Below are 17,133 nucleotides of genomic sequence, written 5' to 3' on the forward strand. Positions count from 1 at the left end.
TGGATTTTTCCAGCTTGGAATGGTAAATCTGTCTTCCAGCTGAGCCTCAAGCCCCAGCTTCTGACCACTTTTGGACATGTTTGCCTGACTGTCATCTCAGTCTCCATCTCTTTAAGACTAAACTCTGTGGGTCACCTTCAAACCAGTCCTCTCTGGATGTTTGTACTTTGGCATGTGGTACAATTGTTATCACAGCCTCCCAGGTTTGAAATCTTGAGTAGAATTCTGTATTTCATGCTCTCCCTTGGGCTATCAGTAACTCTTCTGCCTCTTTCAATCTATACTCTAGATAATCAATGTCAACCTAGTTTACATCTTCCTCCCTTTTGACTAGACGTCACCCAACTACTCCTCTTGCTATTCATAGTATTATCTCTCTACTTGTATACATATGTTGTGTATCTTTCACAGGTTAAACTTCCCCAAAGACCCTTTTGCTCTAGGTACTCCCTTGCTCAAAAATGTCAGTGGCTTGACACTGCCCAGGTTAAATTACGACTCTTTAACTTGGCTAATATAAAGTCTCTACCTTCTCTCTTTTTTCCTCCCTACGTTTTCACAAAAACACTGTACTTTGGCCAGGTGGGTTTTGCCGCAAGGACCACAAACACTCCTGTGCTTCTCTACCCTGCATCTTTGTTTCTCTGCTCCTCACTCCACCCTTTTTTAAAAAACAGTTTTATTGGAGTACAGTTCCTTTGTAATGTTGTGTTAGTTTCTCCTGTATAGCAAAGTGAATCAGCTTTACATAAATATATATTCCCTCTTTCCACAGAGCAACGAGTGGAGTTTCCTGTGCCATACAGTAGGTTCCTGTTAGTTATTTTATACATAGTAGCATATATATGTCAATCCCAGTCTCCCAGTTCATCCCACCTTCTCTTTCCTCACTTTGGTATCCATATGTTTGCGTCTTTATTTCTGCTTTGCAAATAGGTTCATCTGTACCATTTTTCCTAGATTCCACATACATGTGTTAATATACGATTTTTTTTTCCTCCTTCTGACTTACTTCCCACTGTATGACATGCTCAAGGTCTACCCATGTCTCTGCAAATGGCATAATTTTGTTCCTTTTTATGGCTGAGTAGAAACTTGACCCTTTTAACTTCTCCCATTCTTTCCAAATTCTACCCACTATTTAAGGTTCAGCTTCTGTCCCATCTCTTCCAAACCATAGGGAAAATGTCTTTCTCTGAACTCCTGGGAGGTCACTGTCTCACTCAGTCTTAAATGCTCTAGATTAGGCTATTTTGAATTTCTCATATAAACACCTGCTGAGTCTTCCTAACCATTCTGTTGATGAACTCAACCTCTTTGTATTCCTGTCACCTGGAATGTTCAGTAAAATGTGTTGTTTGTATGATGACATTACTGAATCATCAATGAGTCCCTTTGCTTGTTCCTCCTACACATCTCCTTCCCTAGTTCCTGCAGGTCAGACCAGTTCTCATTTCACAGCCTCCAGGGTCAATCCCATACTTTCAGTTCCCACTGTTTCCATTCTTTATTGGGCCTTCGTCTCTAAGGCTCTATTCATGCCCTTTCACCAAAGTATGGCCCCAGGCCTCTCCCCATGCCATCCATCCTGTGTGTCAATTGTATTTACACCATCCTAGCATTTCTGTATGCCATTTTCCACTCCAAAGTATTCAATATTCCACTACAAAGTATTCAATCCTCTCGAATTCATAATAAAATCCAGATTCATAGTATATTCTAACCTTAACATACCTAGTGAAGCTTCTCTCATCACTTTCTTACATGAGCCATCTGCCCCAATTAAATGAATGTATTCATTTTATGCTATGGAACATCTTACAGTTCTCCATTTCTGTAACTTTGACTATGTTGCCTCAACCCTTGTCAAAATATCCTTTTTTATTTTCTCACATTCAGAAATTTCAGGCTTGTTCAAGGCCCAGTTCAAATCCTTTTTCTTCATGAAGGACTGTCCCTACAAAGCCCATACTGGCTGACATTCATTTTTCTGTTGGAAAACCCATTGCCTCTTCACCTGGATTGTGGTTCCCACAAAGGTAGAGATACAATTTCCAGTTTTCTCTCAGAGCCTAAGATTGTGCTTGATCAAGACTTGTCAGTAAAAACTCTAACTTGAAACCTCAGGTAAAGATTAAGAAATAGATCCTAAAAAGGTAGAAAGAAAATGAAAATCTCTTCAAGTTTTAAGGAAATGAAGATATGATGACAGGGGAAATACAAATAAAGACCTTAAATAATAGAAGATTATTATGTAAAGTGAAAAGCCAGAAAACTGCAACCTGAAAGGACTACTAGCTAAAGACATTCTCAGCACACATTTTTTAGCAATTTTATACAACTCTTGTCTTTTAACAGACTCTAAAAAGTGTAAGCTGAATGTTGTAAAGGCAACCACCATTTTGAAAGCACTTCTACTTTCTTCTATTCTCAGAGGAAATAGATGGCTTCTATCCTAACACCACAAAGAGCCATAGACTCCTAGTTAGGAGGGCATCGAACACATACTGACCCATCCTGAGTGAAAAGGAGGAGCAGTGGCTGAAGTCCCACATTCATGAGTGCAAACACACGCCACGTTCACACAGCCTTACCTCCCACCACGAAAAAGACGATCCTTCCCATTTTAGGTTGAATTCCTCACTTGATACACAGTAAAACTACTTACAACTGGACAACAAACCAAAGAAGCAGCATTCAAGCAATTTGTGAGGTATGTGCAGACGAGAGAGAGAGAGAGAGAGAGAGAGAGAACCTCTGCCAACCCCTTCTGTGCCACTTTTAAAGTTTCCCTTTGACCAGAGAGCTCATCGGAGCACAGGAGCTTCCAATCACATCAAAGAAAGTTCTGTTCTGATGAATATTTTGGGGCCATGGGCCAAGGCAAGTCATGGGCTAGCACTTTCATGCTGGGGCTTTGATCAACCTTCCTTTAATCTCTTATCGTGGGTTTTGATTCTCGTTTTGCACCTTATCCTCTGGACCTCCTCTGTGCTGGCTTTCCTTTGAAGTCAGCGGTAGACTTAGGGGTAGGAGGGCCATAGGAAACAGACACACCGCTGTCAAACTGACTGTAATTGTTTTTATATTTTGCGCTTTGTTTTGAATTACTCAACCTCTCCACAAAGCCACACCTGGGGCTCTTCAGATGTTTCCGAATCTGTGAGTTTCTGACTTCTGAGTAAACAAATGTGGTTTAAAAACAAACAAAATTATTTTACCTTCATAAGCAGACACAAAAATGATGTAGTAAATACCAGTGTATTGACACAAAATGCTGTTGATCAGATGTTTATAAAGGTGAAAGAAAGTGTATATTATGATTTTTTTAAAATCTGCATAAAAACAGAAAGTCTAAAAGGTCTTTACAGCAATTGTATATGGGTAGAGGGATTATGAGTGTGTTTAATTTTGTGTTATTTGCTTATCTCTATTTTCCAATTTGTATTAGATGAACATGCTTTGCTTTTACAATAAGAAAAGAGTTTATTTTTAATTTAAGAAAATAGTCACACAAAGACAAGAAAAGTAATCTTTTATTAATAATGAGCTTATTTCTCATGAATGACAATTCTGAATGTTCTAGGCTGATAATAAATGGCACACCGTTTTTTTCTCCAACTAATCTTTTTGTAACATTTGCCCAGCGTATTTGACCATAGGAATTTAAAAACAAGCTCAACTACCATCTGGGACATTATTAATTGCCGTATTCATTACCAGGGCCTATTGTATGGGTATGGATTAGAAGATGCTACATAAGCTGAGAAAATGTTTAGAGTTCTTAAATCAGTCAGGCTTGTTTTGAATCCCTGAGCTTCCCCACTTTTTAGCTGTAAAAGACTAAGTAGTTCCTGGACTTCCCTGGTAGTCCAGTGGTTAAGAATTTGCCTTCCAATGCAGGGGACACAGGTTTGATCTCTGGTCAGGGAAGTAAGATCCCACATGATGCAAAGCAACTAAGCCTTCACTCAAGATACCGCAACTACTGAAGCCCACACACTGTAGAACCTGTGATCCACAACTAGAGAAAGCCTGTGTACCACAAGGAAGATCCAGGGCAGCCAAAAAGAAAACAAGCCAAAAAAGTAGCTTCCCCAAGATCCAGAAGCTAGTAAGTAATGGAGACCCAGAACTTCCACTTGGGTGTGTGTGGCTCCCCGCTCACACTCCTCCCTCCACACTCTGGCCATAGCCAGAGTGTGTGAGAAGCAATGAGTGTGCTCCATCACTCTGTCCTCCTTCACTTCTTCCCAATTACCCTTTATTCTCCCCTTGCCCTGCCCTTTTCTTCACATCCTCTCCTCCCCTCAGTGTTGAGCTCACCACCAGAAACTAGTGCAGAGTCCAAGGAAGGAAAAGGCATCAGAATTTGGAGTCTGTAGGGTCCAGGAAGAAGGACAGGAAAAGAAACAGATGAATTCTTCACAGGGTAACAAGCAGACAGAGGCACACCCAGGAGAGCTCTTCTTGAGGTGGACATGTAGCAGGGGTCTTGCCTAACCCTCCTCTAGATAGAGCAGGATGGATGATGGAGAGTGAAGATTTTCCATGATATATTTAAAAGCAACAACTTTCAACTCTGGTTAACCATGTGAATCACCTTAGAAGCCTTTTAAACATAAAGATGCCAAGGATCAAGGATAGATCCCTGATCAATCAAAACCTTTGAGGTGGTTCCAGCATCTTTTAATGCTTCCTGAGTGATTCTAATGCCCATCCAAGGGAAGAACTATCAGATTAGACAATAGAGAAACATGGAAAATGAAAACAAGAGAACTCAGTATCAGCAAGTAAAAACAGTACTATGCTTAGATGTGTGTGTGTGTGTGCTCAGTTGTGTCCAACTTTTTGCGACCTGACTGACCCATGGACTCTAGCCTGTCAGGCTCTGCAATCAATGAAACTTTCAAGGGAAGAATACTGGAGTGGGTTGCTCTTTCCTACTCCAGGCATACTTGGATGGATCAGGCCTATTCCTTCTCGCCTTTCCAGGCTGTAAGTGTGAATGGGCTCGTGTCATGACCACCCATATTTCTAAGTGCATTGATCCTTTCCGAGTCCCTGGCACAGTATGGCAGGGAACCACACAAGTGTCTTCTGTACAAGCCCATTCTCCTTAGCCCTCCACTATACTGGCTTTGTCTCCACAGCCTCCTTTCCTGGATCCCATCCACAACCTCTGGTGCAGGGAACATGCTCTCTTTCATCAGTCACTGTCTTAGGGGAGTCCCAAGAGGGCTCATGACCCCTCCAGGTGAGGAGCTCTCTTGATTTTATCTCCATGCCTTCCTCTACCAAGAACGACAAGGACCAGTGGGCCTGGTTTGGGAGGAGGGCCAAAACAGCAAAAACTGGACTGCATACAGAATCACTTCTCTGATGGGAAAGGTTTTCTTCAACAGACATTTCTGTTGAGCTTGACTTTTATTCCTCTGAGATGAGTTCTATCTATCTCGGGAGGACCCTGACCCTCTCAGCAAACAGACCCAAGACACAACCACTCCACTAGTTATCAGACATGATTAGGCATGGTGGAATTCTAGCTTCACTGGAAACCAGCTACTGGTCTACCTGAAGAAGGGGCAATCCATGATCTGCCTTTGAATGCCAATAGCTTCCAATGTCTTAGGATCCCCCTTTTTTATCTATATGCCACGCTTTCAAATAACATCAATGGTTTGCTGAGTGAAAATGGAATTTGGGGCACTATCAAAAGAAAGATTTCTAAGTTTATACATGTACATTCCATAGAGGCCAGTTTTCTGGTCCTGTGTGTATGAATCTGTATGTGTATTTTAAAGAGACTTCTGCATGTCTCAAGTGCTCCTAGGAAGACTCTCAGGAACCTAATGTAATCTGAAATAAATGATTGCCACTGGATAGCAAGAAGCTTTGTGTTGTGGCACTTTGTTTTAAGTTTAATTTTCTTTAATGTTGATCCTTACTTAGTAGATCACTGATACATTCCCGTGCAAATGAATTAACAGGAATTATGAATAGGGTTCAGACTTAAACTGAAGAAAGTAGGGAAAACCACTAAAACATTCAGGTATGACCTAAATCAAATCCCTTATTGATTATACAGTGGAAGTGAGAAATAGATTCAAAGGATTAGATCTGATAGAGTGCCTGATGAACTATGGATGGAGGTTCGTGACATTGTACAGGAGGCAGTGACCAAACCATCCCCGAGAAAAAGAAATGCAAAAGGCAAAATGGTGGTCTGAGGAGGCCCTACAAAGAGCTGTGAAAAGAAGAGAAGCTAAAGGCAAAGGAGAAAAGGAACAATATACCCAACTGAATGCAGAGTTCCAAAGAATAGCAAGGAGAGATAAGAAAGCCTTCCTCAAGGATCAGTGCAAAGAAATAGAGTAAAATAATAGAATGGGAAAGACTAGAGATCTCTTCAAGAAAATTAGAGATACTAAGGGAAAATTTCATGCAAAGATGGGCACAATAAAGGACAGAAATGGTATGGACTTAAAAGAAGCAGAAGATATTAAGAAGAGATGGCAAGAATACATAGAAGAACTATACAAAAAGATCTTCATGACCCAGATAATCATGATGGTATGATCACTCACCTAGAGTCAGACATCCTGGAATGAGAAGTCAAGTGGGCCTTAGGAAGCATCACTATGAACTACTTAGTGGAAGTGATGGAATTCCAGTTGAGTATTTCAACTCCTAAAACATGATGCTGTGAAAGTGCTGCACTCAATATGCCAGCAAATTTGGAATACTCTGCAGTGGCTGAAGGACTGGAACAGGTAAGTTTTCATTCCAATCCCAAAGAAAGGCAATGCCAAAGAATGCTCAAACTACTGCACAATTGCACTCATCACAGTCAGTTCAGTTAGTCACTCAGTTGTGTCCAACTCTTTGCAACTCCATGGACTGCAGCACGCCAGGCTTCCCTGTCCATCACCAACTCCCAGGGTTTACCCAAACAATGTCCATTGAGTCGGTGATGCCACCCAACCATTTCATCCCTCTGTCATCCCCTTCTCCACCCACCTTCAATCTTTCCCAGTATCAGGGTCTTTTGAAATGAGTCAGTTCTTTGCATCAGGTGGCCAAAGTATTGGAGTTTCAGCTTCAACATCAGTCCTTCCAGTGAACACCCAGGACTGATCTCCTTTAGGATGGACTGGTTTGATCTCCTTGCAGTCCAAGGGACTCTCAAAAGTCCTCTCCAACACCACAGGTCAAAAGCATCAATTCTTCGGCACTCAGCTTTCTTTATAGTCCAACTCTCACATCCATACATGACTACTGGAAAAACAATAGCCTTGACTAGACAGACCTTTGTTGGGAAAGTAATATATCTGCTTTTGAATATGCTGTCTAGGTTGATCATAGCTTTTCTTCAAAGGAGCAAGCATCTTTAATTTCATGGCTGCAGTCACCATCTGCAGTGATTTTGGAGCCCCCCAAAATAAAGTCTGACACTGTTTCCACTGTTTCCCCATCTATTTCCCACGAACTGATGGGACCGAATGCCATGATCTTTGTTTTCTGAATGATCAGCTTTAAGCCAACTTTTTCACTCTCCTCTTTCACTTTCATCAAGAGGCTTTTTACTTCCTCTTCACTTTCTGCCATAAGGGTGGTGTCATCTGCATATCTGAGGTTATTGATATTTCTCCTGGCAACCTTGATTCCTGCTTGTGCTTCATCCAGCCCAGTATTTCTCGTGATGTGCTCTGCATATAAGTTAAATAAGCAGGATGACAATATTCAGGCTTGACGTACTCCTTTTCCTATTTGGAACCAGTCTGTTGTTCCATGTCCAGTTCTAACTGTTGCTTCCAGGCCTGCATACAGATTTCTCAAGAGGAGAAATCAAGGTCAGGTGGTCTGGTATTCCCATCTCCTTCAGAATTTTCCAGAGTTTGTTGTGATCCACACAAAGGCTTTGGTATAGTCAATAAAGCAGATATAGATGTTTTTCTGGAACTCTCTTGCTTTTTTCATGATCCAGCGGATGTTGGCAATTTGATCTCTGGTTCCTCTGCCTTTTCTAAAACCAGCTTGAACATCTGGAAGTTCACAGTTCACGTATTGCTAAAGCCTGGCTTGGAGAATTTTGAGCACTACTTTACTAGTGTGTGAGATGAGTGCAATTGTACAGTAGTTTGAACATTATTTGGCATTGCTTTTCTTCGTGATTGGAATGCAAACTGACCTTTTCCAGTCCTGTGGCCACTGCTGAGTTTTCCAAATTTGCTGGCATATTGAGTGCAGCACTTTCACAGCATCATCTTTCAGGATTTGGAATAGCTCAACTGGAATTCCATCACCTCCACTAGCTTTGTTCGTAGTGATGCTTTCTAAGGCCCACTTGACTTCACATTCCAGGATGTCTGGCTCTAGGTCAGTGATCACACCATCATGATTATCTGGGTTGTGAAGATCTTTTTTGTACAGTTCTTCTGTGTATTCTTGCCATCTCTTCTTAATATCTTCTGCTTCTGTTAGGTCCATACCATTTCTGTCCTTTATCGAGTCCATCTTTGCATGAAATGTTCCCTTGGTATCTCTAATTTTCTTAAAGAGATCTCTTCTTGCTATTCTTTGGAACTCTGCATTCAGATGCTTATATCTTTCCTTTTCTCCTTTACTTTTCACTTCTCTTCTTTTCACTTGTAAGGCCTCCCCAGACAGCCATTTTGCTTTTTTGCATTTCTTTTCCATGGGGATGGTCTTGATCCCTGTCTTCTGTACAATATCATGAACCTCAGTCCATAGTTCATCAGGCACTCTATCTATCAGATCTAGTCCCTTAAATCTATTTCTCACTTCTACTGTATAATCATAAGGGATTTGATTTAGGTCATACATGAATGGTCTAGTGGTTTTCCCTACTTTCTTCAATTTCAGTCTGAATTTGGCAATAAAGAGTTCATGATCTGAGCCACAGTCAGCTCCTGGTGTTGTTTTTGTTGACTGTATAGAGCTTCTCCATCTTTGGCTGCAAAGAATATAATCAATCTGATTTCGGTGTTGACCATCTGGTGATGTCCATGTATAGAGTCTTCTCTTGTGTTTGGAAGAGGGTGTGTGCTATGACCAGTGCATTTTATTGGCAAAACTCTATTAGTCTTTGCCCTAATTCATGGGGTCACAAAGAGTGAGACACAACTGAGCGACTGAACTGAATTGGACTGAACTGAACTGTGAGAGTTGGACTATAAGGAAAGCTGAGTGCCGAAGAATTGATGCTTTTGACCTGTGGTGTTGGAGAAGACTTCTGAGAGTCCCTTGGACTGCAAGGAGATCCAATAAGTCCCTTCTCTAGGAGATCAGTCCTGAATATTCATTGGAAGGACTGATGCTGAAGCTGAAACTAATATTTTGGCCACCTGATGCGAAGAGCTGACTCACTGGAAAAGACCCTAATGCTGGGAAAGATTGAAGGTGGGGGGAGAAGGGGATGACGATGAGATGGTTGGATAGCATCACCGACTTGATGGACCTGAGTTTGGGTAAACTCTGGGAGTTGGTGATGGACAGGGAGGCCTGGCGTGCTGCAGTCCATGGGGTCGCAAGGAGTCGGACATGACTGAGCGACTGAACTCAACTGAACTGAACTGATGAATAGGGTGAATTTATATTATTTCATGGATTTGTTCTAAAGTCAACAGTAACACTGAATTAACAAATATTGATACTGTATAGCTCAGGGAACTCAGTGCTCTGTGGTGAGCTTAATGGGAAGGAAATTGAAAAAAGAGGGGATATATGTATATATATAGCAGATTCACTGTGTTGTACAGTAGAAACTAACACAAATTGTAAAGCAACTATTCTCCAACAAAAATGAATTTTAAAAAATTCTTAAGCATTGACCCTTGGAAAATGCAAGGTTAGGTTCCAATGAGCCTCTGATCACACAGCATTTTCATCAACTGATCAATACATAACCTCGTTTTATGTGTTCCTGTTTAATTTCTGATTTAATATATACATCATTAATTCATTAACATTGAAGTCAGAGCCAACAGCACTACAACTCATACCCGAATGAAGCTTATGTATCACATGTCTTTTCTCTGTAAGGCACATCACAGCCTTCTTGCACTTAGGGACACTAGACAGCACTTCAGCACTAGTCCTGGGGACCATTTTAAACAATAAAATAATTAATAAATAGTATAAAAAATGTGAAACATGTGGCAGAAAAAGACCAAGAGAAGGACCCTCGTTTACAATCTCATTGGACATCAGCAGGGTACACATATGCAGGTGATGGAAATGTTTCATCAGTCTATAAATGATCTCAAAAGTGTGAAGATTGATTTGGAGGTTACAAATAAATTTTAGCCAGTAGGCAAATTAGCAAATAGAAAATTTGTAAATGATTAGGGTCAACTACACTTTTGTCCATTTTTTTCTTTCAGGCTTTTAAAAAATATCCAGGAAAATGTGCAAAACAAGCAACAATATTAAGTGGAAATGGACTCAAATCATTTCTTTCTCAATTACTATTGTATTATTAAAAACTCCTGGCCACTGTATGTTTTAGTGTTGAACATTTTAAATAGACTAGGCATCTATTTATTTACAACATATATGAAACATTCCTGCCTTTGTGGCAAATTTTCTTCATTGACTATTCTTTCCCTGCTTAAGTCAGGTTTAAGGAAGCTGTTATGCGCAAAACTGTTTTCAGCTTATTCTCTCTCAGTCAGCCTACGCTGTTGGTTTTTTGCTCCCAACCACACGACATTTTCATTTTGGTACCTTAAAAATTACTAAAATCATCAGCCTGGTCTATGACAATTTTGGAAGTTTCCAGAAAACATCAGAGAAATGCTGGGCATCTAGGAGCAAATGCTCCTGTGAAGACCAGAGGACATTCATTTCTGACCCAACCTCCTAACCTGTCTGCTTTATTAACAGATACTAAGCTTGATACTCAGGTTTCCCTGGTGGCTCAATGGTAAAGAACCCACCTGTCAATGCCGGAGACACAAGAGATGCGGGTTCAATCCCTGGGTTGCAAAGATCTCCTGGAGAAGAAAATGGCAACCCACTCCAGTATTCTTGCCTGGGAAATCCCATGGACAGAGGAGCCTGGCAGGCTACAGTCCAAAGGCTTGCAAAGAGTCGGACATGACTAAGCAACTAAACAGCAACAAACCACAAAGCTTGCTATTACTTACTAGGCAATTTTTGACAATTTAAAAATCTCCTTTGACAACATTCTGAAAGTACTGCTGACCTCATTCCCCTGCTGCCACCCTCCTCCCACCATCTCCCAACCAAAATTAAGGCGAAGTCAGAACGTTTTGAAAGAACACAAGGAAAATGCAATGTAATTACAACGGGTCACAAAGGACTCCATTCAGAAGGCAGCAATGTAGAAACTAGAATCTGGGGGACCATTCGTAAAGAGAAAATGACTGAAAATTAGCAAGCACACAGACTAATGCTAATAAAACCAAACAGTTTTCATTATAAATGTTCAGATTCTTGCAAAATCCAATCCTCCCTTTTAAATGAAATCCCTGTTTCAAATGGCTTTTCTGATACCTTGGTTAAAGAAAGGTTGGGGGAAGCAGGTGAGGGAATACCTGATGCTAGATGTAATCAAGATGTAATAAGAACTGCTAGTTAATCATTTAGTCCAACATTCCCTGTCAACCACAGGGTAAGTTCAAGCTAAGCCAAAGTCAAGTCTTGCACTAGTCCAAGTGGTCAGTGCCAAAAGCCACCTCTATACCGCTGTTCAGAAACTGTGGATTTACACAAGTAGGTGTGAAGAAAGTTTCAAGATAGTGAATTTTCTCTGTAGAGTTGAAACTCCCAGGAAAGGAGATTTACTTTTTGTGTTTTAGCTTGAAGAGTAATTAGTTTAAAATTATATTTCATATACGACATGCATGTGTGCTCAGTCATGTCTGACTCTTTGTGACCCCATCTGGCACTGTAGCCCGCCAGGCTCCTCTGTCCAGGCAAGAATACTGGAGTGGGTTGCCATTTCCTCCTTCAGGGGATCTTCCCAACCCAGGGACTGAATTCTGCATATGGCACATCTCCTGCATTGGCAGGCAGATTATTTACCACTGTACCATTTACCTTGAATGCATAGGCACAAACATACACTTACAACCACGCCCCCACAGGCTCTATACCCACATACACACAGACACAAGCTATACATAGTTAACCTGGAATCCATTTGCTATCAGATTTACAGATAAACTCACTGTCAAATTTATAGGTAAAATATAAACTATAGGATTTTAATTAAGGTTCAGCCAAAGATGCGCATGTCATAATAACAATAAAAAGTCAATGTTTGACATGTGTTAGGCACCAGGCACTTACTTCATGCATTTGCTTCAAACTTTAAGTCTGAAGTATGGCAACAATATTTTTGTCCCCACTTTGTGTGCTTAGTCGCTCAGTCATGTCCGACTCTTTGCGACCCCATGGTCTGTAGCCTGCCAAGTTCCTCTATCCGTGGGGATTCTCCAGGCAAAAATACTGGAGAGGGTTGCCATGCCTTCCTCCAGGGGATCTTCCCAATCCAGGGATCAAACTCAGGTCTCCTGCATTGCAGGCAGATTCTTTACCGTCTGAGCCAACAGGGAAGCCCACTTTAGAGCTATAATAATTGAATCCCCACTTTAGAGCTAAGGAAATTGAGGATAAGGAATCTGTATGTGAAGTCACACTGTTGGTAAATAGCAATGCTGAAGGTTTTAATTATTTTTCTTTCTTACAACATCTTCCCATTGCTCTATAAATAGGACATATTATGTTTATTTTAAGGAAACCTAGGCATTGAGTGATTACATGCTTGAAGTTATCAATATGGCTTTAGAGAGAGCCTAGGTCTAACTTTAAGTTGATGTCTTTCTACAGAATCATCCTTCTGTAACTCCAAATAACACTAAAAAACATTTTGAAAGCTCCAAGAATCTAAATTAAATTATATAGCAGTCACTGTTTTTTTGATGCCCAATTAAGATTTTAATTGCTTCATAACATGAGTACAGCTACATAAAGTTTTTCACCTCATTTGACCCTAGACTTTAAAACTTGTATAGATAATTACAGAAATCTCAAGTCTAATGGACCTACAGCAATAATCCTTAGTTGGCGTTTCCAAATTAGTGAAATTCTTCAGCCTTATCTTACAGCCCATTTAAATGAATGGCTCATAGCCAAGAGAGGATAGTCAACAATTTTCCAGTAGGGATTCCTTCAAAATTCACAACCCAAAACATCCTGTTAACAAATGGAAGCCCTGAAACTGTGTTACAATTAAGTTAAAGTGCCCTAAGTCTAAAAATAAATTTTCTTTTTCAAGTCCAATTTGCATTTTAAATCCTAAAAGATTCTCTGCTGGCAAAAAGCTATTAAAGATTATACTGCAATTTAAATACAATATATCACTTAAAATAAGTTATCAAGGCTGCATGTTGATTATAATATTAATGAATAATAATGTTCCTCATTTAAGGAAAGATACAGAAGGTTATGAAAAGGCTACATTGTTCCCTTAGTAACTTTATTAGGTAGATCTCAAACTCTGGACACTGGTAGGTATCTCTAAGGAGAAAGCAATGAGATTACATAGCCATGTTTCTCCCATTTAAAAATTTTGCCATTTTGGATCATGCTGTCGAACAAAAGTGATCAGTCCAACTTCAATGATATATAATTACTGGGAGTAATTCAAAACATTCTGCCTTTGCATCAGTTTTGGATAGGGAGTGGTGCAAGATCACAATAGAAGGATAAACTGGGTCACTGGTGCTTTAGAATGCTGCCTAAAGTGAAGTCAAAATTATAAAAACAAAACAAAACTCTAGTGGGCACTATGACATTGAGTACATATTAACAAATTATAAATGTAGTGGATACAAGGTAGTGTAAGGCTCCATATATTTATCTTTTTAAAACCTATCTCTCTTCTATTACAGAAGACCCAGAAGATTATGTTAAATCATTTGCCTTCTCCAAAAAAGATTTTTTTCTTTGAGGACCATGAAAAGACTCTGAAACTTTTCAACAACTATTTTTGAGTACTCCTACATGTCTGACACTATTGGGATCTGAATATATGTCGTGGTGAATAAACAGGTATAATCCCTGCCCTCACAGAATCTGCAGGGTTTCCTCTGACACAAGACTATTTCTTTCATGATGCACATGAATTCCTATAAAGTAACTGTATCTAGAAAGGAAGGGTTGTTATGCTCCACTCTCAGTGTGCTTCTATAAATGAGCTTATTATGGGTGATTGTGTGGACTAACCAGGAGTCTGAATGAGCGTACTATGAGTGAAACATATTCCTAGGATAGAGGAATCTTCAAGGATGATGGTCAAAAACCAGCCACACTTAGCCAAACAGAGACATTCAAGAGAAGGTGAGCACGGGGTCTCATTAAAGGAGAGCAGAGATGAGTTACTGAGAAGGGAGAAGCTCTGAGAGAGCTGGTGTTGGAAAAGAAAGGCCAGACTAGTGGAGATTTTGGTCATATGAAGCTGGAAATGCTTATGTAAGTAGGAAATTAGTTACAAAATCTCCCTGAAAGAAGAAAATAGTGGGAAGAGAAATACATAAGAAACTGTCTCCATGTTGACCCAGTTCCAGCTTAGGAGGGTAGAATTAACAAGGAAAATTAAACCACCAAGAAGAGAATAATTGACTACTGCTAGCAAAAGAGATAGATCAGACAGAAAAGGGCTAAACTCGGGAAATCTCGGGAGATACAAAACTAAGAAATCAAAAAAAAACCAAAAAAACCCCACAAAACTAAGAAATCTGATTTACACATGTGGAACAGTCAGAATGAGACCACTTCTTTGCTGCTGTATTTATGTATCAGGTGCCCTGAAAACACCTTGCCTAGATAGCAGTGGCTTTGTAACCAAGATAAGGAACCTGACAGAATAAATATAAACAAATATAAAATGTAAATAAAATACATAAATATAAAACATAAAATATTCATATACACAATCAGTATTTATTGGTGACTTCTATTTGCGATGCACCTTGTTAGCTGCTAGAAACAGACTGATGAGTAAGATAGAAATAGTTATTATAGTGGGGCAAATCTAGACATTGGACAACTAACTACAAGTGTGATGTGAGTTATGGGTAAACATATAGGATGTGTTGGGAGCAAAGGAGTTAGCTAGGCAAAGGTGAAAGAGGGAAGACATTTCGTTCATTCACTCAACAGATAGTGGAGTCAGGAACAGAGCTGCAGTCCAGGCAGAGAAGGTGAGTGACAGGCTTGACAAAAGAGGCAACTGAAAGAGGACTGGAGTGTAGAGCGGCTCTCTGTGAGTATGGAAAGGTAGGCCATCCTCAGAAGGAAGGATACAGGATGGATAAAGAATGAAGGGCTAGATCCCCAGGGCTTCAACATCCCCAGGGCAAAGCATCCCTGAGGAGGAGCCCTGGCTCTTCAATTGGCGGAAAGAGATCTGTGGGAGCCAACAAGCAAGGGCTTGGCTTTTGTCACCCTGTCCAGTTTAGGGAAGGGAGTTGATCATGGGAAAGGATTTTCTCTTGCTGAGCTTGCAGGAAATAGCCAGCCTTGTCCTAGAAGTCCTCATCATGTGCATCTAATAGAAATGGGCCTTTTGATCCTCAGTCTATCCGGATGGCTGGTCAGAAAGTTATAAACCATCTTTCAGCACATGCCCTTGCCCAGTCAACTTAGGCTTTCAGGAGCCCTTGCTTGGACAAGGCCTCCCCATGAATCCAGACAGAGTTCTCATGGATTACAGATATTAAGCTGATGGTTGACCTCTTCTGTAAGATTTGTACACAAAGGCATCATTTGTATGACTGTATGGGCTAGGTTAGAGATGGAGCTTCAGACTATCAATCATGCAATAAGTTATCAGTATGAGATGTGCAGTTTCTAAGAATTAACTCAAGGTATATTTCCAGGTAACCCACAGACTATAAAAGCAATGATAATTACAAGTATACCCTTTACCCACAGCAATAATTCTAATTCCAATACCTTAAACAATGACTATTCCATAAGAGACTCTCCCAAAGAACCCTTCCTTCTTGTCTTCTGTTAGTGAATTATCACCACCTGTTATTTTAAAGCTGTACTTTAACTGTATCAAAATCTTAAGATATTTTGATACTGGCTTCTTTTTTCCTGTTACTACAGTTAAATATGGCTTTTATTGTTCATTTAAAGTCAGATAGATCAGATCAGATCAGATCAGTCGCTCAGTCGTGTCTGACTCTTTGCAACCCCATGAATCGTAGCATGCCAGGCCTCCCTGTCCATCACCAACTCCCGGAGTTCACTCAGACTCACGTCCATCGAGTCAGTGATGCCATCCAGTCATCTCATCCTCTGTCGTGCCCTTCTCCTCCTGCCCCCAATCCCTCCCAGCATCAGAGTCTTTTCCAATGAGTCAACTCTTCACATGAGGTGGCCAAAGTACTGGAGTTTCAGCTTTAGCATCATTCCTTCCAAAGAAATCCCAGGGCTGATCTTCAGAATGGACTGGTTGGATCTCCTTGCAGTCCAAGGGACTCTCAAGAGTCTTCTCCAACACCACAGTTCAAAGGCATCAATTCTTCAGTGCTCAGCCTTCTTCACAGTCCAACTCTCACATCCATACATGACCACTGGAAAAACCATAGCCTTGACTAGACGAACCTTTGTTGGCAAAGTAATGTCTCTGCTTTTGAATATGCTATCTAAGTTGGTCATAACTTTCCTTCCAAGGAGTAAGTGTCTTTTAATTTCATGGCTGCAGTCACCATCTGTAGTGATTTTGGAGCCCAGAAAAATAAAGTCTGACACTGTTTCCACATCTATTTCCCATGAAGTGATGGGACTGGATGCCATGATCTTTGTTTTCTGAATGTTGAGCTTTAAGCCAATAGGCAGTATCTAAAAAATTTTGAACTTTTGACACATAGATTTTCTTGTATTGAAATAAAATAAGACAAAAAATTGATTCCTCCCTCTCTAAATTTTTAAAATTAACAGGCATGATTGGCTGATAGTTGAGAGAAAAGCCAGATCCTTGGCTTTCTGTATCAGCATACAACATCACTGAGCTGTTTCTTCATCAGCAAATGAAGAAACATTTTCCTTCCATATAAAATGTTGTCATAT

At 40.3% G+C, this 17,133-nt stretch overlaps 1 protein-coding gene across 6 annotated transcripts in view; it reads right to left on the minus strand.

Moving 5' to 3' along the window:
• MME (membrane metalloendopeptidase) overlaps positions 1-17,133 on the minus strand; it is a 117,581-nt gene that overhangs the window by 78,356 nt on the left and 22,092 nt on the right. The gene's annotated exons all lie outside the window — the stretch shown is intronic.

Source organism: Bubalus bubalis, chromosome 1, assembly GCF_019923935.1.
Source record: "Bubalus bubalis isolate 160015118507 breed Murrah chromosome 1, NDDB_SH_1, whole genome shotgun sequence".
In the NCBI taxonomy this organism is placed as follows: domain Eukaryota; kingdom Metazoa; phylum Chordata; class Mammalia; order Artiodactyla; family Bovidae; genus Bubalus; species Bubalus bubalis.